The following is a 25113-nucleotide window of genomic DNA, read 5'->3' as shown; positions in this document are numbered from 1 at the left end:
CATGTTATGCAGCACATTTGAGCTTCCAGATGAGGTTAGTTCTTGTGCGTCAAACAGGTTCCTTTGATCTTCTGCTTATGTTCGCTAATAAATGTTTATATGTGAATAAAAGCCTAAGTAAACATGTTCATCATATAAAGCGATTGAGTCTCAACTGCGCGGTTCATATGAATTAGTTTTACGATCTCTTTATGAACTTTTTGAAGCGTCAAAGAGTCAGCTGTGTAGCTGTCAATGGAGGGACAGAAATTGCTCAGATTTCATCACAAAGATCTTCATTTGCGTTCACAAAATGAACGCAAGTCTTACGGGTTTGGAACGACATGAGGGTGAGTAATTAATGACAGAATTCTCATTTTGGGGTGAACTCTCTCTTTAACATTCAATTCCTGTTTAACAAAAAGAAAATGTATAAGTATTTTTTAAAGTAAAACTGATATTGTTGCAGTTCTCAGCTGTTCTTCTCATTAACACCATAGAGATTCTGCAAAGATGACCTGGAATTTATTTATAAATAAATATTTATTAAAGAATATCTTTCGCCACCGTTTACTCATTTTTTCTTTTCAAGTCTGTGTATTGAACATATCATGGAAACCATAAGCTGCAGCTCATGAAATGGTTCAGAACTTTTGGCTATTCCGGACAGCGTTGAGAAAGACCACAGAACAAGAAGAAATGGCTAAAACATATTTGACTGATCTTATAAGTAAACATGTTTAAAGCAATTACAGCCTTGAGTGCGTGTGGTTCTCTATCAGCTTTGCACATCTGCTCACTGCAGTTTTTCCCTCATTCATCCTCCTTATTTTGCAGAGCTGGACATCATGAGTGAACAGCAAGTCCACCTATGAATTTTTGGATTGAGTTGTAGACTTGGACTCAGGATATAAACATTGTTTTTTTTTCAGTCATTCCTGTGTATCTGTGTCCTGCAGACTTCACGTTTCCCTCTAGGATATGCTTTTTTTACCCTCTACCCGCACAAGCCTGCCAGGCATTCCCACAGCATGATGCTGCCACCACTGCGCTTCACCATGGGGAAGGTGCAGCATTCTGATATTTTCATCGTTCGGCTTATGCCAAATATAGCGTTTATTCTAATAGCCAAACATCTCAATTTTGGTCTCATCAGACCACAGAAGCTTCTTCCAGCTGGCTTCAGAGTCTCCCACATGCTGTGCCAAGATATGATGACATTTTTGTTTAATAGTAAATTTCTCTTTGACATTCTCCCATTAAGAGCAACAGTTCAATATGCAATTTCTATAATCTCAGCCACTGAAGCTTTCAATTAAATGCTGTTCTTTTGAACTTTCAATTCATCAAAGAATCCTGATGTAACATGGTTTCCACAAAAATATTAAAAAAAAAAATCAGCATTGATAATAATAAATGTTTCTTGAGCAGCAAATCAGCATAGTAGAATGATTTCTGAATCATTCTGAATGAGATTTTGTGACACTGAAGACTGGAGTTATGATGCTTGCTTATTATACCTTATTTCAGATCACATTGCTGAGCAATGAAAAAGTGTTTCTGTTGATAAGTGACATAAAAACTTAAAGGGTTAGTTAACCCAAAAATGAAAATTATCCCATGATTTACTCAGCCTCAAGCCATACTAGATGTATATGACCATCTTCTTTCAGACGAACACAATCAGAGTTATTAAAAGATATTAAAAAATATCCTGGCTCTTCCAAGCTTTATAATGGTAGAGAATGGAGGGTACGATTTTGAATGCCAAAAAAATGCATCCATCCACCATACCAATAATCCATACATCTCCAGGGGGTTAATTAAAGCCTTTTGAAGCAAAGCAATGGGTTTTTGTTAGAAAAATATCCATATTTAGAACTATTAACTATAATAACTTGCTTCCGGCAGACAGCCGTACGCATCGATTTGTGGTGGAAGAGTAACCCCTGACCCAACACATGACATAATGACGAACACGGAAGCTCAGAAGAAACACTGCTCATGTATTAGAAGTCTGAAATGAGAAATTTCAAAGAGAAATGTTGGAGGACTTCGATAAAGAGAAGAGGAGCTTGAGTTTGTTGCCCAGTCCTATTTGTTTAAAATACGAGAGGCGTCTAAGCTTACGATACTCCTGCATCCTACGTCATACATCGTAGGAAGCTAAAAGCTAGTTGTCAGAAGCTATTTAGTTAATAAAGGTTTAAATATCAAGATTTTTCTTAAAAAAAAAAAAACATCGCTTCACTTCAGAAGGCTTTTATTAACCCCCTGGAGCTGTGTGGATTATTTTTTATGATGGATGGATGCATTTTTTTTGGGCTTCAAAATCATGCCCCCCATTCTCTACAATTATAAAGCTTAGAAGAGCCAAAATATTTTTAAATATATCTCCAAATGTGTTAATCTGAAAGAAGATAGTCTTATATACCTAGGAAGGCTTGAGGGTGAGTAAATCATGGGATAATTTTTATTTTTGGGTGAACTATCCCTTAAAGTCTAAAGTCAGCACCACTGTTAAGTCAGTAATTAAGTAAAAAACAACAAAATAAATAAATGCCACAACGTTTTTATAGGCACTGAACATACAAAACATAGTACTGAATCAACTTTAACCATTTCTCTGGTAGGTCAGAAGGCCTGGGTCTATTGAATTTTGGCATTTGAACATCACAAGCTAAAACGAGCCACAGACAAACTGATTTTAATATAGATTCAGCATATTGCGCAAGTATGTATCCATGCTTCAGTGATGCGTTTCTTTTCCCAGCAGGCTTTCTCTCAGGTGGGATTCCTGGACGGTCCTCCAGACGTCCCTGTGTGCAGTCATGTGTGAGATGAGCAGATCTCAGAGGGCCAGAGAAAGGCCCGGCCTCTCCAGCCTAACATATAAGGGCTGTCAGAACCACAATCCTAATTAGTTATTTTCTGCTTCTGTGAGCTATGCAGTGTAAACTTGTCAAAGAGTCTTGCTTGGGCTTCGCACCTCTCTCTCCACTTTTGTTTAGCTCGTGGGGACGTGGAGGAAGCGCATTAAGACATAAATAATCATTGTTGCGTTTTACACAACAACAACGCCTGAGAAATAAAACAAATGAACATGAGGGGGTGTGAGAAAACTCTCAGTCTCTGACAAGTTCTCTGCATGGGCAAAGGAACATGGCAGGAGGGGTGACAGGCGAAAAATAGTGTCTAGTCTAGTCAAACAAAATCTTACCGACTTTAGCTTGGCAAAAAATGTCGATGACTAAAGAAATGTTGGACTGTGATACTAGTATATTGTAAAAAGTAGCATTTCTTTTTATACATCTAGTTTTGCAAAATGCACCTGAAGCATGACCAAAACAACTGGGTTGGGATTTCTTCCATCACAACCAGTCTTTCATTTTAGAAAGAAATTAGTAAATTAGTCATTAAAATGCTTATTGTAGATACTCTCACCCAAAGCACTGCACACCATTGTATAAGCAAGAAGTTGGCATGTCAGACCATTAAAGCAAACAGCACAGTTCCCATGTTCAATGTTAATACTCAAATGAGAAGGATAGTACCTTAAAGGGTTAGTTCACCCAAAAATTTAAATTCTGTCATTTATTACTCACCCTCATGTTGTTCCACACCCGTAAGACCTTCGTTAATCAGAACACAAATTAAGATATTTTAGTTGAAATCCGATGGCTCCGTGAGGCCTCCAAGGTACTAAAACATATTTAAATCAGTTCATGTGAGTACAGTGGTTCAGTATTAATATTATAAAGTGACGAGAATATTTTTGCAGCCCCAAAAAGACTTATTTAGTGATGGCCAATTTCAAAACACTGCTTCAGGAAGCATCGGAGCATAAATGAATCAGTGTGTCGAATCATGATTCAGATCGCGTGTCAAACTGCCAACGGCTGAAATCACGTGACTTTGGCACTCTGAACAGCAGATTCGATACACTGATTCGATACACTGTGCTCCGAAGCTTCCTGAAGCAGTGTTTTGAAATCGGCCATCACTAAATAAGTCGTTATTTAGTTTTTTTTTGGGGCTGCAAAAATATTCTCGTCGCTTTATAATATAAATATTGAACCACTGTACTCACATGAACTGATTTAAATATGTTTTTAGTACCTTTATGGATCTTGAGAGAGGAAGTGTCCATTGCTCCCTATGGAGGCCTCACGGAGCTATTGGATTTCAACTAAAATATCTTAATTGTGTTCTGAAGATTAACGAAGGTCTTACGGGTGTGGAACGGCATGAGGGTAAGTAATAAATGACAGAATTTTCATTTTTGGGTAAACTAACCCTTTAAGGGCTTAGTTCACCCAAAAACTAAGTCATTATTTACTCACCTTCATGTCATTCCAAACCCGTAAGACTTTCATTCACCTTCGGAACACAGACCTTTGGAACACCTTCAGATATCACACAGAAATGATATCTTTTTAATAAAATCTCAGCAATTTCTGTCCCTCCATTCACAGTTACGCATCTACCACTTTGACGCTTCAAAAAGGTCATAAAGAGATCGTAAATCTAATCCATATGAATCGAGTAGTTTAGTCCAAATTTTCTGAAGAGACACGATCACTATATATGATGAACAGATTCAATTTAGGCTTTGATTCACATACAAGACAGCGAGTTGACACACACACCCCTGCCTCCCCTAACTCACTTGTTTCATTTGCTCCAAATGAATATTGTTGGTGTCGCAGGGCTTGAATTTCGGCGTGGGATTGCGTGTACTGTATTGCGAATAATTTTACTGAGTCCCTCAGATTTTGTGCTCACACCCAAATTGTGCACACATAAATTCGCTTCTCAGTACTAAACTGAGTTCTTTTTCGCTGCTTATTGCACTTAAACAGTCAAACACACACAAAATACTGTGAAAATGCTGGTCTTGGTGAGTACTCATATAAATACAGTCAGTTGTTTTAGGTGAACATAAACATTCGCAAAAGAAAACGCATGCATGGATCTGCGCGTCAGGTCTTAAAGTGACAGCAGCCTAATATACCTGTGGCCAAATTATGAGATAATATTAAAAACATCTATATTGCAGTTGATATCCCCTTGGTATCGATGTCAAAATTATGGCCAGTGAAAATGCTGAGCTAGCTACTTTGGAAAACCTCTTGCCACAGTGGCTGGTGATCAAAAAAGATAATGTCAAGCCCTGCATGCAAACATTAATCAACTCACACATCAGTTGTGGCATGCTGGCTTGATGTGCGAGAACCAATGAGGTTCTTTCAAGTGTGTTTATGCAGCACGTTTGAGCTTCCACAAGAGGTTTGTTCTCGCTTGTCAAGCAGGTTCGGTTGAGCTTCTGTTTATGTTCGCTGATCAGTATTTATATGTGAATAAAAGCGTAAATTCAATCTGTCCATTATTTAAAGCGATTGTGTCTCTTCAGAATTATATGGATTCATTTTACAATCTCTTTATGAACTTTTTGAGGAGTCAAAGTGGTAGTTGTGTGGCTGTCAATGGAGGGACAGAAATCGCTCAGATTTTATTAAAAACATCTTCATTTGTGTTAAGAAGAGGAATGAAAGTCTTACGGGTTTGGAACAACCTAAGGGTGAGTAAATGATGACAGAATTTAAATTTTTGGGCGAACTAACCCTGTAAGGGTATATATTACTACTCTAAGGAACTAATGTGCCCCTTTTAGGGGTAGATGATCCCTTTAAGGGTACTGCCCCAGTGACGAGCTGTTGTGCTCCTGATGGTACAATTTTTGCACTTTTTTTTCTGACAGTGTAATATGTCCAAGAATGTATTCATCCCACACAGGTGCACACCTTCAGAAGCATCTTCTCTCATCTAATTCAATACACAGGACACAAAGTGCATAGCCTGGCAAAGACACAGCCTGGGTTTACACTGACTGGGAAGTCAACCTGCACAAAACTGGTCAAGGACAAGTGTTTTTATCATTGAAAAAAATGACACTTCAGCTTGTCAAAAATTTAAATATCCTTCTTATATTTCTCTTTCATTCAGCTCTTCCAAGTTATTCACTCCTTTTGGTGGCCCATCACAGGAAGACCCATGCGAATCGGTCTCATCAGAGCTACAAAGCAGTTTTCAAAGATCCACAGGTCCGCTCGGCTCTATGCGATTGTGGGTGTGAGTATGTTTGTGTGTGCGTGCGGAGACTGCAGATGGTTGTTCTCTTTGAAGGTGCTGCAGACTGAAACAGCCTCTGAGGTCCACTCCACTATAGAAGAGGACTGACGCAACCTGTTACAAAAATAAGGCCAAGCACAAAACTGAACCTCGCTTTCACAATACGTATGCTTTTTCATCTCCCCACTGCCATAAATCCAGTTCCAATACACCTAAAATGGTTCGATTAGGAAAACACTGAGAATATATATATATGCTTTTGAGGGTAAGAAGTGAGTTATCTTCTCTCAGTGTTGCACCAGGCACACGGCGTAATTCAGGATTTGTCTTGCGTTTCGGGGCAGCGTAACATATGGGTGTCTGGTAAATTGTGGCCAGTCTCCTCTGAGCAGATCGATAAAGAAACATGGCTTCCGTGTGATTTAATATGGTGCAATGCTGATGCGCCCCATTCTCGTACGATATTGAAGGATGCGTTAAATACAGAGGAACTAAACTCTTCGTCAAAGGTCTGTCCGGTACCTGCAAGCCGATTGGAGGAGGGCGAGTGGGCGTAACCTTAATGCGCGTTTGTAATGTCCCAGCTGACCTCGACTATTCAGGACAGGCATAAAACAGAGAAGCGGAGGTCTCCTGAGAACGCAGCCAACAATAAATGTGTTATGGGGCATCCGATTGCAGTGCTGCCAGTGAATGGATGGTTGATCATAATTATGGAGAAGCAGGAGAAATGACCAGTGTGAAAGGAGATGGGCGGCATTTATCAGCGAAAGCCTTGTGTGTACCCACTCAATCATACCGCTTTACTAACTGCCGCCAAGCTGCCAAGTATGGCATTTCCCTTCCCATCTCCCAATCAACGGCTAACTAGTCAGATATGTTTCATCTGCCAAATTCTATCTCTTTATTCTTCCGCATAAACATCCTGTTGGAGATGGTCTGCACTTAAAAATGAAAGGGACGAGATTCTGTAAAAGGGAAGGGCTGGTTGAAATCAAGTGTGTTTCACAAGAGCAGATGGAGGTTCCAGCACAGATGACTCTCAATGGGTGAGAGCTGTACAGGTTCCAAATGCCATTGAGCCACCTAGTACATAACCATGTGCCCATAATGCACTATGGAAAAACATTAGTACAGGCTGGAGGTGGGCTTGATACATACAGAGAGGGAGGAAGTGAGAGAATAAATGCAAGAGTAACATCTCAATAAGTAGGCCCCAAGGATTGTTTAACACCTTCTCCTATACCAGTTTAATGTGGAGAGACCAAATAGCTATTTGGAGGTTGATTTTCATTGGGTCTCTTTCAGAACATTGCTGTGTTTGTTTGAGTGGTGCAACGCCAACTTCTGGCTGTTTCTAAACTCCATAGCACCTATACAACATTTGGTCTATGGACATGAATGATACCTAAAGTCATGCAGATTGTTGAGGAGAGGCGATCAGAAATCATTTTAATATGCTGATTTGGTGCTTAAGAAACAAATATTACTATTATCAGTATTGAAAATAGTTTTGCAATTTTTGTGGAAATTGTGATAGATTTTTTTCAGGATTCTTTGATGAATAAAAATACAACAGAACAGCATATATTTAAAATATAATTTTGTTTCTAACACAGTAAAAGTCTTTAATGTGACTTTTGATCAATTTAAAAGTCGGCATGAAACGGAAGTTGCGATCGTCTTTTTTTCTCTACTTTGACATCTATCCGAGTGCTGCGGCATCCGAAATGAGAGGGCGGGACTTGATTTTGTCCTTCGGGAAGTGATTGGATCGTTGGAAGTTGGGCGTTGCTAACAAAATGGAGGGAGATCTGAATGCCCGTTTGCAGTCAGTTGTGGGGGATTTCTCTCCACCGGACTCACTGCTTGCACCCTCACGTCACTGTAAGAACTTTATTTATTGAGGATGACGACAACGAGGACGGTCAACGGCACTAAACAGCAAGAGAGCGCGCAAGAGAGAGGCTGACTGACTGTGCGTGTCCACTGGCACGGAGTGAGCAGAGAAGAGCGAAGGTTTTCAGTTCATTCCTATGAAAGTTGAGCCTTACGTTAACGCCTAAGTTAAGTGTTAAGGAATTAATTTAAAAACCCTCGGGTCTCTTGCTCTGCTCCAGTGGACTTGCAGACTAGCTGACTGAGCGTGTCCTCCGTTAGGATAAGTCATTCATGAAAGTATTTGTTTGCCATGTCCAAAGAGTAATGTTTTCGTAATATCCTTTCAGTATTTAAGGGTACTGTACACCCCAATGACTGGCATCAGCGGTGGTTAATGCATTGATCTCTATAAAGTGAAGCATCAGCTTCAGCATTTCCACTGAAGAGGTGCTTTGCTATGGCGACAAACTTCTATGTCGTGCTTGTTCAGATGGTGACAAGTCAATAATCTGAAGAAAAACGATTCAGTGGAATTGGTGTTCGGTGTGGCTTTTTAAAGGCAGCTAGCGCTATTCACACACTTGAATGCTGTTGCGACGCCCCCCCGCATTACCTCACTCCAATGGTCTAAAACTCAAACCGGTCCTCACAAAGATTGTACAAGTACACACACGCACGCACTTTGTTTTCATGAATTCCATAGGTGTAATGGTTTTTATACTGTACAAACTGTTATTTCTATCCTCCTACACTACCCCTACTCCTAAAACTACCCATCACAGAAAACTGTGCACATTTTTACTTTCTCAAAAAAACTGATTCTGTATGATTTATAAGCCTTTTGAAAAATGGGGACATGGGGTAATGTCCTCATAAGTCACCTCTTCTTGTAATACCCATGTCATACCCATGACATTATACAAATTTCTGTCCTGATGCGTCACAAAAACACGCACATTTGTTTCACTGTATTAGTGAGGACATTACATAGAATTCCATTGATTTTATATCAGGCTAATGATATTTTCTATCCCCAACCCGACCCCTAAACATCACAGAAAGGCGCTAAACACTAGATTTAAATAAAAACATTTTGGCGATTTATAAGCCTTTTTAATTAGTGAGGACAAGTAAAATGTCCTCACTAGTCGGTTGTCATAATATTTCACTATATAAGTGAGGACATTTGGCTCACACAAGTATAGCCAAACACACACATACACACAAACAAACTCTTTCTACCTGATTTATGGTTGTGCACAGGTGGCTGCTTTGCTCCATGTCAGACGTAAAGATAAATTAATACCCACAGGGGAGTGAAAGCGCCCAATGGATTCATCTCATTCTTAAGCCTTGAATATATGTATGGGGGCGAGACATGGACACAGACATCTCTGGTCTCCTACTGAAGACCATATGCATATAAACACCCACCCACTCGCATAAGAACAAATGAGAAAGATGCAGGTTCTGCCTCTTACTACGCAGAGTCTCTTTGCACTTCACAGTGAAACATTACCATTCGAGAGAGAAATACCTTTACATGGTTAAGAACTAGAAATGAACTAGCCTGAGATAAATGTATACATTCATTCATCATTAATACTTAATAAAAGGTCATTATTAAACATTATGCTTACATCTGCTCATGGGTAAGCACTTTATCTTAATTGAAGATAATCTGTCTTTTCAGTGGAACAATGAGTAAGCCAACAAAAAGGAGAGATGCCAACAGTAAAGGGATGCCAAATGTGTCACAGGAAGTTTTATATCTCATTGGACAGATATAAATATGACACACAAGGAAACAAACAAAGGAGACAATTCTAAAATGTACCTATGTGTAAATTACAACCTAGGTATTTGGTTAGTGCAAAACAAGCAAACATGAAATTATACACACACATATATATATATATATATATATTATGGCTATAATACAGTAATCTTTTTTTTTACACATTTCAGAGAATCCACTACAGTTGGTAAGTTGTTGTCAGTGTTACTGGAGTGAATCAATGGAGGTTCAACAGAAGAGGCAGGAAATTTGCTTGGGAAGTGGAGTAGTAGTCAATAAAGAGTAATAAAACTTACCTTTTTGTATCTGGGAACAGGGAGCTACACTCCATCATAACAATTTACAGCATGCAGCCAAGCCATGCAGAGAGAGAGATGTGTGCATGCAAGATAGAAAAGGTGGAAGAAAGAGAATAAAAACAACATTGACATAAAATAAAGCTATTTACAGATATAAGTTTGGAAAAAAGACAACACAAAAAGCATGATCAATAAGAGAGGGGGAAAAGCAAGCACCCAGGGGGTTTGACCCATGTGTTAAAAAAAATGTATATGGAGTCACTGATTTGCCCACTGATTTGTCTAAATGTAGTCCCCCCCCCCACCCTGCTTTTTTCCTGTGTGACTCAATCTGATAGTCAGTACAACCCTAAATTTAGCTGTCATGAAGTGATGGAGTGTTTGGAGGTGTTTCAAAGGGAAAAAAAATGTAAATGCCATTAGATCAACCCCCAATTTCATCTTCAGAGGATGTCAGGGCAGCATCTTTGTTCTATATAAATGGTTGATTTTGGCTATGCATTCTCAGTTGGAAAGTTGTATTTAGAGGCCATAATTTACATGAGAACACCACATCATTTAAAACAGGACAGTCAACCGAGAGAGAAAAGTTGGAGGTGGAATACGTCAGTCAAATAAAACTTATTGTAACACTTTTGAATGTGTACTGACTATCACGTAAGAGAGCCACACCACGGGGCAAAACAAATAATGAGAATGAATATCATTTCATTAAAAAAGTAGCATGTTAATTTGCTGCCTGGGGGTTCAATTAAGTATCCATTTATCTAGTTTAACGCTTCATTTCTGTTTAAGCAGCATGTGTCACATCAAACTCTTGACAAATGCACCCAAGGAATCCAGAGATGAAAAAACATCTCGTTGAAGATGCCTGCATGCTTGGTCAACTGATTTCAGATAAATGTAGTGGCTAAATAATTAAGTTTAAGGCCATGTATACTCAGAATTTGCCCTCTGCATTATCCCATCCAAGTGCACACACATTAGGATTAGTGAATAGTGAACACACACAACCAGAGCACCATTTTGCTGTGGCGCCCGGGGAGTGACTGGGGGTTAGGTGCCTTGCTCAAGGGCACCTCAGTCAATTCATGCAGGTATTGAGAATCAAACCTGCAACCTTCGGGTTACCAGCTGACTCTCTAACCATTAGGCCACAACCGTCCTTGAGGCCCTTACAAAATAAACTTAATATATAGTCTTTCGTCTTACTTTTAAGCAGTATATCAATGCCATTTTAAATGTATTTTTATGAAATACTTTGCTTGAAAAGTGTGCTTTCTTTAAAATAAATGTCATTTGGTTTGACATTTTATCTAATGCAATGACATTCATACATATGATATCCATACATTTAAAAATGTGCCTTGGAATAGGAATAGTTCACCCAAAAATTAAAAATCTGCTATCATTTATTCATCCTCATGTTGTTCCAAACCTGTATGACTGTCTTTTTTCTGTTGGTAACCAAACAGTTTTGGTTCCAATTTTTCAAAATATGTGACCCGTGCTGCCAAAATGAGTCGCAAAAATTTGTTCATTAAGCCCTTGTCTAGCAATCCCAATGCTCCAAACAGCAATTCAACATCTAAAAGTATCTTTATTTGTTCGTTTTCTGAGAGGAGTACCTTTCCTTTGACCATGAAAAATGTCGTTTTTCTCTGCTCACTTTTGGATGACACGCGCTTCCTCTCAACACAAGTTTGGTATCATTTTAAAGCGCAGCATTCCAACTATACGAATATTCATAGCGAATTCTCGATGGCATGTGTCTGAACCAATGAAACATGATTTTCAAACTCACGCTGATGTAAACAAAACGATCTTACTCACGCTGACTGTCAGATCTGAACTGTGCGCACGAAGACTCCTCTGACAGCGCGCAATCCTGATATATAAACACACAGAATTACAGTATTTCAAATGATCTGTTTCGGCAAGTATTCACGCAAACATTATCCGTTATGTCTTAAATGAACGTTTGGTTAACTGTTGGGAAAAACATCTGCCAAATTTGGTGTCATTACCAGGGATTTTAAGGTATGGATGCTAGGTGATTTTGTTTTGGAACCAAATGATTGATCGATGATTCAGCTGTGCACAGATCCTTGAACATGGGCTGGCATATGCAAATATTGGGGGCGTACATATTAATGATCCCGACTGTTATGTAACAGTCAGTGTTATGTTGAGATTCGCATGTTCTTCGGAGGTCTTTTAAACAAATGAGATTTACATAAGAAGGAGGAAACAATGGAGTTTGAGACTCACTGTATGTCTTTTCCATGTACTGAACTCTTGTTATTCAACTATGCCAAGATAAATTAAATTTTTAATTCTAGGGCACCTTTAACTCAATTTTTCTCAAAATTGACTTTGCTGACTCTATCAAGACTCCAACAAATCAAAGATTTTGAAGGTTTTTAATAGAGAATATGTAACACAATTTGCTCATTTCGACTCCTTTTGCCAGCACAGGTCACATATTCTTTTGAGTTCCACAGAGGAAAGAAAGTCATACATGTTTGTAACCAAATGGTTCCTATTGACTTCCATTGTATTTTTGTCCATATAATGGAGGCCAATGGAAAACAAAACTGTTTGGTTACCAACATTCTTCAAAATGTATAAAGAAAGTAATACAGGTTTGTAATGGCATGAGGGTGAATAAATGATGACAGAATTTAAATTTTTGGGTGGACTATACCTTTTAATGTTCAAAAACATTTTTAAGGCCACTGTAATGATGAGACACCCTTTTTTTTTTTTGACAAGTTATTAAAAAAAAAAAAAAAACTACCCACAACAACAAATCATAGGGTCAAAATGAACATAATGGAATGGGCAGAGAGTGTTCTTTAGAGTTGTGTTCAATGTGTTCTCAGTAATGTGCACAGAGGATGGTGACCTCCTCTCGTTCCAGTGATGATGTGACACAGTCCCCTCTTTACATCATAGAGCGAACACTCCTGGTGAGCCTGTGACCTCTGTACATTCAGAGCTAATAAGGATGACCCTTTCCGAGCTGTCAGTTCCACGGAGAGAAAGAGCAGATCACAGACAGGTAACTTTAATTGAGTCGATGGAAGGGGGAGCATTGGGCTGGCGGTGGGGAGACGGTGGCAGAGCCCTGGGAAAATGGCGACGGGTGAAGCGTGCCGTTGAATTGGGGTCAATGAAAGGGAGGGAGGTTTTTTTTAATGGAGGCTGTCGTTTGAAAAGGCTGCGTCTGGCTGCAGTGCATGTTAAGGTCGGAGCAGATGTGTCCTTGTGTGACACACAGTATGAGCAATATGTGCGCTGAAATGGATCTTGGAAGGCACCTTTGCGAGGGGTGGATGAATGAATGGTTGCATTTCTCTTTCTCATCACGTTTGACTGTTCAGAAGGACGAATGGCCTGGCACTTAGGAAACGGTGAAATATTATTCTGATAAATGACTTTGGTGGTGACTTGTATATGATATATATTTCAGTTTATAAACGTTCCGGTCCTCGAATCTGATTGGCTGAGCGGCATTCCAAGGGTGATGATACACAGTTCAACAGCACTGTAAATTTTCAATCCACTTGTCTTGTTCACAACAGTCCAGATCAGAGTCTGTGAGTGGTGTGGAATGAAAGTGGAGTGGGTGCTACTTACAATTGTGTTTATTAGGAGTATTATGATTCATGAGCTTATTAACATGCACCGACGCCAAACTTGTTGAGATCAAAGTAAAAATCCCATTCATTTTCTCTATAGGAGAATTGATTTTTAAAGAAAATGGTAACACTTTACAATAAGGTTCATTTGTTAATCTTTGTTAACGTTAGTTAATAAAAATACAGCAGTTAATTGATCATGTTAGTTCACAGTGCATTATCTGATGTTAACAAATACAGCTCTCGATTTTAATAATGTATTAGTAAATGTTGAAATTAATATTAACAAAGATTAATAAATGCTGTAGAAGTGCAGTTCATTATTAGTTTGTTAACTAATGAACCTTTTTGTAAAGTGTTACCATGATAACTTATAAACCCTTAAAGACAGACCTACTGTGAGCTACAAGGTTGTTAATCGATGGTATATGCTTTTGTTGAAGCCATCAGCCCAATTTATTTTATAAATCATGTTAAACAGCAGTATTGTCTTGTGAAAAACTATACCCATGATTCTGCAAAGAAATCTCTACCAATCAAAGAACTGCGACAAGAATATTACTGCCATGAAGCACTGCAAATGACCTAATAGAGTCTGTCTCCCTACTCTCTCAAACTAATTTGTATGTATTTGCATCTTTTACAATCAACTTAAATATTTTATTTATATATATATATATATATATATATATATATATATATATATATATATATATAATAAACACCTTCAAATCAACAGTTTTATATTTCTCCAATTTAAATTCACTTATTTGCAGTGCTTTATATGTTTGTAGTTCTTTCCCTCATTAAAGTTAAGTTCACAGTCTTGCACGGTTGTCTTTTTGTCCAATTTTCAAATACTTTTTTGCTCCAAATCAAAGTTTGCAATGTTTTTATTCTCCTCATGGCTGATTTAGTTCATGGCTAATATCTCTTAAAATCCCCCTGTGGTGAAAATCAAGTTTTTAATGTTGTTTATAAGTCTATGTGGTGTTTTTAATATGCCTTAAGACAAACCATGTGCAAATTCATAAATCAACACCATTGCTGAGTATTTTCTCTTCAAAACTACAGTGATATAAAGAAAGTCTTAAAAAACGCGGTTTGAAATCACTGATGTTTCTGACATCACAAACTACCTTGTAATCAATCACGTCATCGTGTGGGCGGGCTTTAGCATATTATTACTATGCTGCGAAGCAGGGGAAGTCAGAAGCCTGGAATATTTCGTGTTGAAATGAAAAATTGGGTAGATTTAGCAATATAGCGGGTGAATTATGTATGATGTATGTTACAATGTTATGATGAACTATATGCTTTTCTCCACTGAAGTTCTGAAGTGTTCAAAGCATTTTTTTTTTAGAATGAGATGACAAACTGGAACATGATTTGTGTAACATTAACAACATATTATTAGCTGTTTGATAATGTAGTCAAGCAAAAGCTTAATCATATTGATTTACCCTTATGTGTCTGACATTGTAAAGAGAAATACCATTGTGCAGTGTTTACCTCAGTAAGTTGACGAGTGGATCTCTGAGCTTGTGCGAGTGAGTTGGGGCGGGGCTAATTAGCATATTCATGGTTCCGCATATACTAAATGAGGCAAGGGTGTAGAGTTACATTCAAGCTATTTTAAGTCATGAAGATTTCACAGGAAAAAAAAAAAATAAAATATGTCATTTTTGACTACAAGGGGACTTTAAATTAAGACTTAAGAATCCTTATAGGAAGATGAATGGGAAAAATACCAAGGCAGTTGAAAAAAGTGGGGCAATGTTGTAATCTCTGGGATTCACTGTTGTGGTCAACTTCAACTTCAACTTCAATTTATTTATATAGCACATTTATACACAACTTCGTTGCCCAAAGTACAAAAATTAAACAGAAACTACTTAAAAAGCCAAGCTAAACAGATAAGTCTTCAGCTGGGACCTAAAGACCTCCACTGATGGAGCTTGTCGAATATAAAGAGGGAGATTGTTCCACAATTTAGGGCCTGCTACTGAGAAAGCACGATCACCTTTTGACTTCTTTTTGGACTGAGGAGTAACTAACAACAGTTGATTTGACGATCTTAAAGACCTAGCTGAGATGTAGGGCTCTATAAGATTGGAAATATAATTTGGAGACAAATTATGTAAAGCTTTAAAAACAACCAGTAAAATCTTGAAATCAATCCTAAACTTGACTGGTAGCCAATGAAGAGAACACAGCACCGGAGTGATGTGCTCTCTTTTTTTGGTGCCCGTCAGAAGTCTAGCTGCAGCATTCTGTACAAGCTGCAGACGTGACAGTTGTTGGTGGCTGATCCCTACATAAAGGGAATTACAGTAGTCCAGTCGCGAAGAAATAAAAGCATGAACAACAGTCTCCAAATCATTAAAACTAAGAAAAGGTTTAAGCTTAGCGATAATTTTAAGATGATAAAAGCTACTTCTTACAACTGAGTTAATCTGATTATCGAAGCTAAGCGATGAATCAATAATGACCCCAAGATTTCTCACATTGTCCTTCACAGTCATCTCCAAAGGAGCAAGAATACTGACTCTTTAAAATTTGATGGCCCAAATATTATGATTTCAGATTTTCTTTCATTAAGCTGAAGAAAATTATTAGAGAGCCAAAATTTTAATTTCATTCAGACAGAGTAACAAAGATTGCAAAGACTGCTCATCTCCAACTTTAAGGGGAAAATAAATCTGTGTGTCATCTGCGTACATATGGTACGAGATGTCATAACGACGACAGATGGATCCCAAGGGGCGCATATACAAAGAAAACAATATAGGACTTAAAATGGAGCCCTGAGGGAGACCATATTTTAAAGGAACCACAGAAGAGGAAACATTTGCAAAATTAACAGAGAATGTTCTATCCTTAAGGTATGAATGGAACCATTTCAAAGCAGATGTTAGTGCGATTATTTGTACGATATAGGTGACCCCTAATGGCCTTTGAACATTACAGCTGCTATTTCAATTTCAGTTTCAATTCAGTTTCCTATGAGGGTTTATTTCAGTTATGCAATATATATGCAGGCATTAAGCAGCTCACAAGGGTTTGCAACCATGCTATTATGTTTTAACACTCAGTATATGCAGTTGATTTTTTGGGATGATGGGTAATATTTAAAAGATATCCCTTTTAATGTATATGTCCATCATACCAGCAATGTGGCAGGTCACACTTTACTATACACTTTACATACTATAGGTGTCTTTAACTACTATGTACTTATATGAAAAAATAAATAAATAAAAGATATAATGTACTTTTTGTGTTCATGTTGTATTTCAAAACACTTTTGCTGCTATTGAGGTGGGATATGGTAAGGTTAGGGACAGGTTTAGAGGTATGTTTAGGTTTAAAGGAGGGTTAAGGTATAATTATACAGTAGATGTAATTACAGAAATTAAATACAACTTAATTAAAAACATGTATGCACACATTGTAACAAATTATTAATTTAAATCTTAATACATAGTAGTTAAAGACACTTAATAAAAAGTGGGAACATGTGGCACAACAAAGTCATTACATTTCAGTTACAGGCTGTAAATTTGATATAATCACAAAGTGCCTGTGAACGTCACAGTCAGTGATGTCAGCAGGAGTAATCTCCATATAAATACCAGCAGGCAAATTCCTGGTAAGGCAAATGTTTTTTTGTGATGGTTCTACTCTGATTACAAATACCCCATTATCTGTATTTCTGGATGTGTAAACCCCTGTAATCCCCTGTGCGTTCTGACGGCGCATGTCTCTGGATCTGTGCTTATCACAGAATACCAACACATTCACCCCTGACACCCCACCTCGGCTCATATCCAACCACCTGCAACACTCATTCCACAAAACATTACTTTTTGTATTGATCTTCTGGTGATGTTAGATACGGTCAGGTCATTCTAATGTTTGCTACACATGCTACACACAGTCTGGTCCTTTCAAGAGCCAGATTTACAAGACTGCAGAACCCAGCGCTGTCCGTGGTTCTGAGCTATATTCTGCTTTCGCTATATGAGCTATTTTATAGTAGAGCTTAAATAGGTAAAATAAAAAAAATTAAAACATTTGTTTTAGTTAAATAAATGTCATGAATTCTAGAACAGCCATTCAGACTGAGATTCACTCAAGACATGTTGTACAAAATGTGCACAAAAACAGGACATTTATGCGTGACAAAATGTCTTGACCCAACACTGTCCATGGTCCTGAGCAACTTTAGCTATTTTTTTCTCATAACAAATGAATTCAGTGAAATGAAAGGTGACATGCAGGGCACAATAGCTGTCTTTTTCCTACAGTGTTTGCCTGATCTCTCTTTATGTAATGGACATGGCTCTGGTAATTCCTACAATCCTCTTTTTAGACTGCACAAAATGTCAGTGTTGTGATTGAAGCTTGTCGGATTGATGGCTGCCATGACGTGACGGAGCAGGCCCTGAATCAGGTTCTTCAGAGAAGAGCGCTTAAGAAGAGCCAGCTGACAGCGGGAGGGTGATTGACGGCAGAGCTTAAGTGTTCTACGCCGGCATCTGTTTCAACAGCTCTTTATAAAAGAACAGCATGGAAACAGTCAGTGAACTGTGTTTTCAGCTAGATTTACAAAACAAAATCATTCATCTTTATTGCAGTGTCTTGAGTTACATTTCTAAATGCTAATTTGTTCATAATGGCTTGAAAATATGCCAGTATGTCAGTATCTATACGTCGATCAATATTGATGCCAAGTTTGGAAAAACATTCGGTTAAACTTTATTTTGATGGTCCACTGTAGACATTTTACTAACTATAAGTAACTTTTCAACTACATATCAACTAACTATCATTAGAGTATTAGTATGTACTTGCAAAGTTACTATAGTCAGTAGAATGTCTGTTGGTGAAGCATCAAAAGAAGGTGTTAGCAGATATTAAAGGATTAGTTCACTTTAAAATGAAAATTACCTTAAGATTTACTCACCCTCAAGCCATCCTAGGTGTATCTGACTTTCGACTTCACAATCTGAGTTATATTAATAAATATCCTGAAGTGTCCCAAGCTTTATAATAGCAGTGAACGGGACCAATGAGTATGAAGCTCAAGAAAGTGCATCCATCCATCCAAAAGTGTACTCCAAACGGCTCCAGGGGGTTAATAAAGGCCTTCTGAAGCGAAGCGATACGTTTGTGTAAAAAAAATATCCATATTTAACAGGTAAAATATCTAGCTTCTGCCAGACCACCTTTCATATTCAACTTACGAAGAAAGTGTAACACGTCTCGCAGTTCAAAACGCTTACGCTCCATCCTACGCCGTCCGTATTCATCGTGTCAGTTGCGCTTTTTTCGTAAGTGATCATTGGCGACATGACAAAGTCTGCAACCAGCAGTAGTGACCAAAAGTACAGCAACTTGGCTAACTGCCGATTTAATCGCTGCCGTGTGTGTTTAGCTTAACGCTTGCCTTAGCCACAGACGGCACACCCACAGACCGCCTACAGTCCATTCACAGACCGACTGATGCATATTGCACAAAACTGGCAATTTACAAATGTCATGATGCAAAGGAGTACAACAGGGAACAGCCATGTTTTTAAGACACCAGGCTACTACAGTTAGAACTTGAGAGGAAGGTTTGTGCTCTCAAATCCTTTGAGGGACTTGGTAAACAACATCTCTTTAAACTCATCTGTATTTTCAGCTTTTGTTCACAGATTCATATATTTCTATGCTTAATTTATCCTAAGCACACAAAAAAAATATGTAACCAGAAATTATTTTATTATTAAAAAAATTAGTTCTGTTCAACTTACTTTACACAGTCATTTGTGTTGTTTTGATTTTTGGTAGAATGTTTGGTAACACTTTATTTCGATGGTCCTCTATAAGTAACTTTGCAACTACATGTCAACTACTAGTCATTAGAATATTAGTAGACTGTCTTCTTAAAGGATTAGTTCACTTTAAAATAAAAATTACCCCAAGATACACTTTCTTGAGCTTCATACTCGTTGGTCACATTCAGAGCCATTAAAAATCTTGGATGCATCAGGGTATTTATTAATATAACTCAGATTGTGTTCATCAGAAAGAAGAAAGTCAAATACACCTAGAATGGCTTGAGGGCGAGTAAAGCTTGGGGAAATTTTCATTTTAAAGTGAACTAATCTTTTGAGCAGACAATACTGACATTTCTGTGGCTAGATCTTCCTCTCAAGTTCTAACTGTAGTAGCCTGGTGTCTTAAAACATGGCTGTTCCCTGTTGAACTCCTTTGCATCACAGCATTTGTAAATCGCATAAAGCCAGTTATAGCCAGTCATGGGGGCAGTCGTGGCCTAATGGTTAGAGAGTCGGACTTGTAACCCGAAGGTTGCGGGTTCAAGTGTCAGTACTGGCAGGAATTGTCATGGGGGGAGTGAATGTACCCAATACCACGACTGAGGTGACACCCTTGAGCAAGGCTCCGAACCCCCAACTGCTCCCCAGGAGCCGCTGCAAAAATTGGCTGCCCACTGTTTCGGATGTGTGTTCACGGTGTGTTCACTGCTCACTGCTCTCTGTGCACTTTGATGGGATAAATGCAGAGCACAAATTCCGAGTATGGGACACCATACTTGACCATACTCATTTAGACTGGAATTGCCAATCTAATTTTAGCCAGCACTGATGCATATTGCCAGTTTTGTGCAATATGCATCAGCCGGTCTGTGAATGGACTGTAGGCGGTCTGTGGGTGTGCCGTCTGTGGCTGAGACGAGTGTAAAGCTAAACACACACGGCAGCGATTAAATCGGCAGTTAGCCAAGTTGCTGTACTTTTGGTCGCTACTGCTGGTTGCAGACTTTGTCATGTCGCCAATGATTACAAACGCACATCTTGCTATCTCTTTTATTTTCATGCACTGTATGAATTGTTTTAAAGGACATCGGATACAATTTGAAATTTTTTAGCTTTTTTTTTTGCATTTAGTTAGGTTTCTGCCAGCCCAGAAAAGCTGAAAACACGTTTGTTATCGGCTATCTGAGTCTGAAAATGTCATCCAGTGAGCTGTTTCAATTTGCTGCCAGTTTCTACATAGGTAGCTAGCTATTTAAATAAGACCACACAGGACTGTTGACGGACTGTGCCGTATTAGCATAGGCCCCATCCTGAGTGAGTTGAGCGTCTCGTAAGCAACTCAGGTGTTTTGTTGTTGGATGTATGAGTGAACATAACAGTGTTCATTTACTACCAACATCAGAGCCACTGAAGACGCAGTGGATTCGTTTTATTTTTGAAAGGAATGCCTAATGTACTTAAATTCGTTTTACACTAGACTTATTTGTGAACAAGAGTCATTAAAAAAAGGGACAATACAAAACAGGTATCGCTAAAAAAGTTGTTTACTCATGGATGGATCCGTACAAACTGTTTGTGATCCAGCTTACCGTCTCCTGAGCGATACTGGTTACGGCAGTAATGAGAGGGAGAACACGCACTTTATTACAGTTCATCGGAGTTGTTTTACGGATATAAAGTTTACCAATTTATTAAGAACCCCCCGAAACAGCGTGAGGTCTGTATAGATTTGTTTACTGTTAGTTGTAACGAGTGTTTTTGTGTAATTCGCTGTGTATGTTGATGATAATGCAAGGGAGAGAGAGTTTATGGGTAATATTTTAATGCACAGCTCTTACGGTGATTTTCTGCAGTGAAAACAGATGCGTCATCTTTTGTGTGAAGTACAATAAACTTTTTTTTGGGGGGGTCTGCTACAACAGGCTTGTACTAATAGTGGATAAAAGCAAGATAACAACAATTTATAAAGGGAAATAAACTAAAACTATACCTTTTCTATCTCAATGCAGCATATATATTTTGGCACTACTGACAGTTTCTGGGATTTTCAGTGGGTGAGATTGACCTGTTTTGTTGCCGGATACCGGTGTGAGCTTTTGAAGCTCATTTGCATTTAAAGGGACACACACGAAAACTATGTGTTTTTGCTCACCCTAAAAAGTGACAATTTTAACAAGCTATAAAAAAAATATCTGTGGGGCATTTTAAGCTAAACCTTCACATACACACTCTGGGGACACCAGAGACTTATTTTACATCTTGTAAAAGGGGAATCCGATGTCCCCTTTAACACTTGATTTACTAAAGGTTTATCAAAAACCCCAAAGAATGCCCATTTGCTTGCAAAATTTTGTTTACCACTTGTTTTCCACAGCTGCTATTAGATTGACGTTAATTGCATCAAACGAGTTTTGTAAATAAGTAGTGGTTTATAATGAGCCTCTTATACACAAATGAGGCATTTTTGTGCTGAAGACAATAATAGTGCCTTAAATTCACAGTACATCAATTTTTGAGCACATTTAGCCTAGTGATGACTTTGCTAATGAATGAGATGCAAATGTTTGCGCTGTAACAGAGTGCTGCAGGGATGATGTATTTTTGTAGGCCAAATAGCAGAAGTGAGTTAGAATTTTAGCATTTCTGGTTCCAGTGTCCTTAAGTCAAAGTTTTTTTTTTTTTTTTTTTTTTTTTTTTTTAATGTTGATGATAATAATATAACTTTATTGTTAGACAAAGTCTGAAATTCTTGCGTGACAGTATGGTATGGTATGATGGTATGATTCATTCACAATTATTATCCATAAATCCACAATCCCTAACAATATGTACTGTCACATAAAACAAAATACAAAATTCCACAACGGACATTACAGAATTACCAAAAAAACAAAAAAAAACCAATTAGTGTTTATTTGATTTTGTATGTACCTTATTCAATTCCAATACAGCTTGATGTACAAAAAGTGTGCAACTGGTTGGAAAGTGGAGCAACTGGTTGGTGAATTCGCCCCAGCATGATCAACTGAGTTAATCAAGTTACGGTTCAAGACAGAGAGCAGATACTGGACAATATGACCTTCAACTGTTTGTTTAGCATAACCAAGCTACTGACTTTGCTGACTAAAAGCATTTAAAGGGCTCTGTAAGATGTGTGTTGAATGACACTGAAGGTAGTTTCTAAGCTTTTCTTTATAACGTGGAATGGGATGGTACACGCTGTGACTCTCAATAGAGGATTAGCGAGAGATCAATAGCTACACATTAAAGTACTGTTCTCTGCTCATGCCTATATGACCAGCTATCAATCATGCTGTTGAGTGTGTGTGTGTGTGTGTGTGTGTGTGTGTGTGTGTGTGTGTGTTTTCTATAGATATAATGTATAACTGGGCATAGCCCACTATTTGATTAAACTCTAAATTATTCAACATGGACACCAGACGGCAGAGGTCGAGCAATTCTTACAAAGTCAAACAACATCCTCTCTTCAGTGGAAAAACTAATTCCACCGACACTCATCATTACCTTCTGCTTAGTGTTTGTCCACTTATTCATTGAAGAGTTTTGGATGACTGACTACTTCATAATTCAACAGCATGGCTTATCTGCATAATGTTGATAAGGGGCCATACAATATAGGACAACCATAATGAAATATTAACAACCTGTGGTCTGATGGAAGCCGTTGCTGCTGCTGTACGAGTGCTAGGTTTATTCTGGAAGCTCTGCTCTTTTCCTCCTCATTCAGAGATGAGCCAACAGAAAGCAGATCAAAGCAGCAAGGGTCACCGTGACAGCTACAGAAAGCTCATCTTTGATCCTGTAAAACTCTTTGTGACTCTTCCCACCTGTCAGCCGTATGAGGGTGTTTCTTCAACTATGGGCACCTTTGCCCCTTTGGACTGTTAGAAAAAAGAAACCTCTTTAAACACTTTTCACACTCTCACAGTAACAATGCCCAGTGGTGGACAAACATGATGAATTACTGGAGAACTGTCATTTTTTTAAAGGTGCCCTAGAACCCCTTTTCAAAAGATGTAATATAAGTCTAAGGTGTCCCCTTCAGTCTCTGAAGTTTCAGCTCAAAATACCCCATAGATTTTTTTTTAATACATTTTTTTAACTGCCTATTTTGAGCCATGATTACATATGCACCGATTTAGCGCGCGGCCCCTTTAAATCTCGCGCTCCCCCGCCCCCGGAGCTCGCGACTGCCTTAACCAGCATAAACAAACTTCACACAGCTAATATAACCCTCAAAATGGATCTTTACAAAGTGTCCGTCATTCATGCAGCATGCATGCATCGATTCCTGTGAGTATAGTATTTATTTGGATGTTTACATTTGATTCTGAATGAGTTTGATAGTGCTCCGTGGCTAACGGCTAATGCTACACTGTTGGAGAGATTTATAAAGAATGAAGTTGTGTTTATGAATTATACAGACTGCAAGTGTTTAATAATGAAAATAGCGACGGTCTCCGTGAATACAGTAAGAAACGATAGTAACTTTAACCACATTTAACAGTACATTAGCAACATGCTAACGAAACATTTAGAAAGACAGTTTACAAATATCACTAAAAATATCATGATATCATGGATCATGTCAGTTATTATTGCTCCATCTGCCATTTTTCACTGTTGTTCTTGCTTGCTTACCTAGTCTGATGATTCAGCTGTGCACAGATCCAGACGTTAATACTGGCTGCCCTTGTGTAATGGCTTGAACATGAGGTGGCATATGCACAATGAATAATATTTCGATATTTTTAAATAATATGTGAAAATGACATCTTGGTTGCAAATTATTCTGTTCAAGGTATTTACCTTCACACATCACATGTCAAGATCTTCAGTGACACTGTTGTCTCCTTGGTTAACGAGAAGACAACTTAAAAAATGGATACAGCAATAACAAACAGCAATAAATATAAACATATGTTTTTTCGTGCATTTTTTTGTTTTTTTTTGTTTTTGTGTGATTACACTTTAAAGTCAAATATTTTCATATTTTTAGATCAAAATTCTTGGACAAGGGTAAAACAATAAAATCTAAACAAAACATAAATGAAAGCACTGTAAAAAGATTTACAGTTTAATGTGATCTTCATAACCAAAAGAAAGTCAAACCCTGGAACACAAAAGTGCCTGAAGGTGAAGAAACACCCATGAATCCACTTTTATTGCAATGTTCATGCATTCATACAGTTATTAATGACCAGTGTCAGAAATTCAGTTGTGATTTGCACTCAAAATTCAAAACCTTTTGTTATTTTATTTAACAAATGGAGGAAAACACAAACTACTAGCACTTAAAGGGGACCTGTAAGGTCCTTAAAGGTGCCCAAGAACACGTTTTCAAAAGATGTAATATAAGTCTTAGGTGTCCCCTGAATGTGTCTGTGAAGTTTCAGCTCAAAATACCCCATAGTTTTTTTTTTTATTAATTTTTTTAACTGCCTATTTTGGGGCATCATTATAAACGCGCCGATTTATGCAGCGCGGCCCCTTTAAATCCCGTGCTCTCCGCCCTCGGAGCTCGTGCTTGC

The 25113-nt window shown here is 38.1% G+C and overlaps 1 protein-coding gene and 1 long non-coding RNA gene across 8 annotated transcripts in view; one reads left to right on the top strand and one right to left on the bottom strand.

The window, feature by feature from the left end:
• The window catches only part of doc2b (double C2-like domains, beta), a 312366-nt gene that overhangs the window by 36002 nt on the left and 251251 nt on the right, over positions 1–25113 (bottom strand). The window lies entirely within an intron of this gene.
• On the top strand, positions 5549–12156 carry LOC125267705. The gene is made up of 4 exons (XR_007184709.1): positions 5549–5895; positions 5986–6083; positions 9686–9851; positions 9961–12156. It is a non-coding gene; the product is annotated as an uncharacterized LOC125267705 (long non-coding RNA).

This window comes from Megalobrama amblycephala, linkage group LG4 (genome assembly GCF_018812025.1).
Source record: "Megalobrama amblycephala isolate DHTTF-2021 linkage group LG4, ASM1881202v1, whole genome shotgun sequence".
In the NCBI taxonomy this organism is placed as follows: domain Eukaryota; kingdom Metazoa; phylum Chordata; class Actinopteri; order Cypriniformes; family Xenocyprididae; genus Megalobrama; species Megalobrama amblycephala.
Note: the sequence above shows the minus strand (reverse complement) of the source record. Positions and strands in the feature narration are given on the sequence as shown.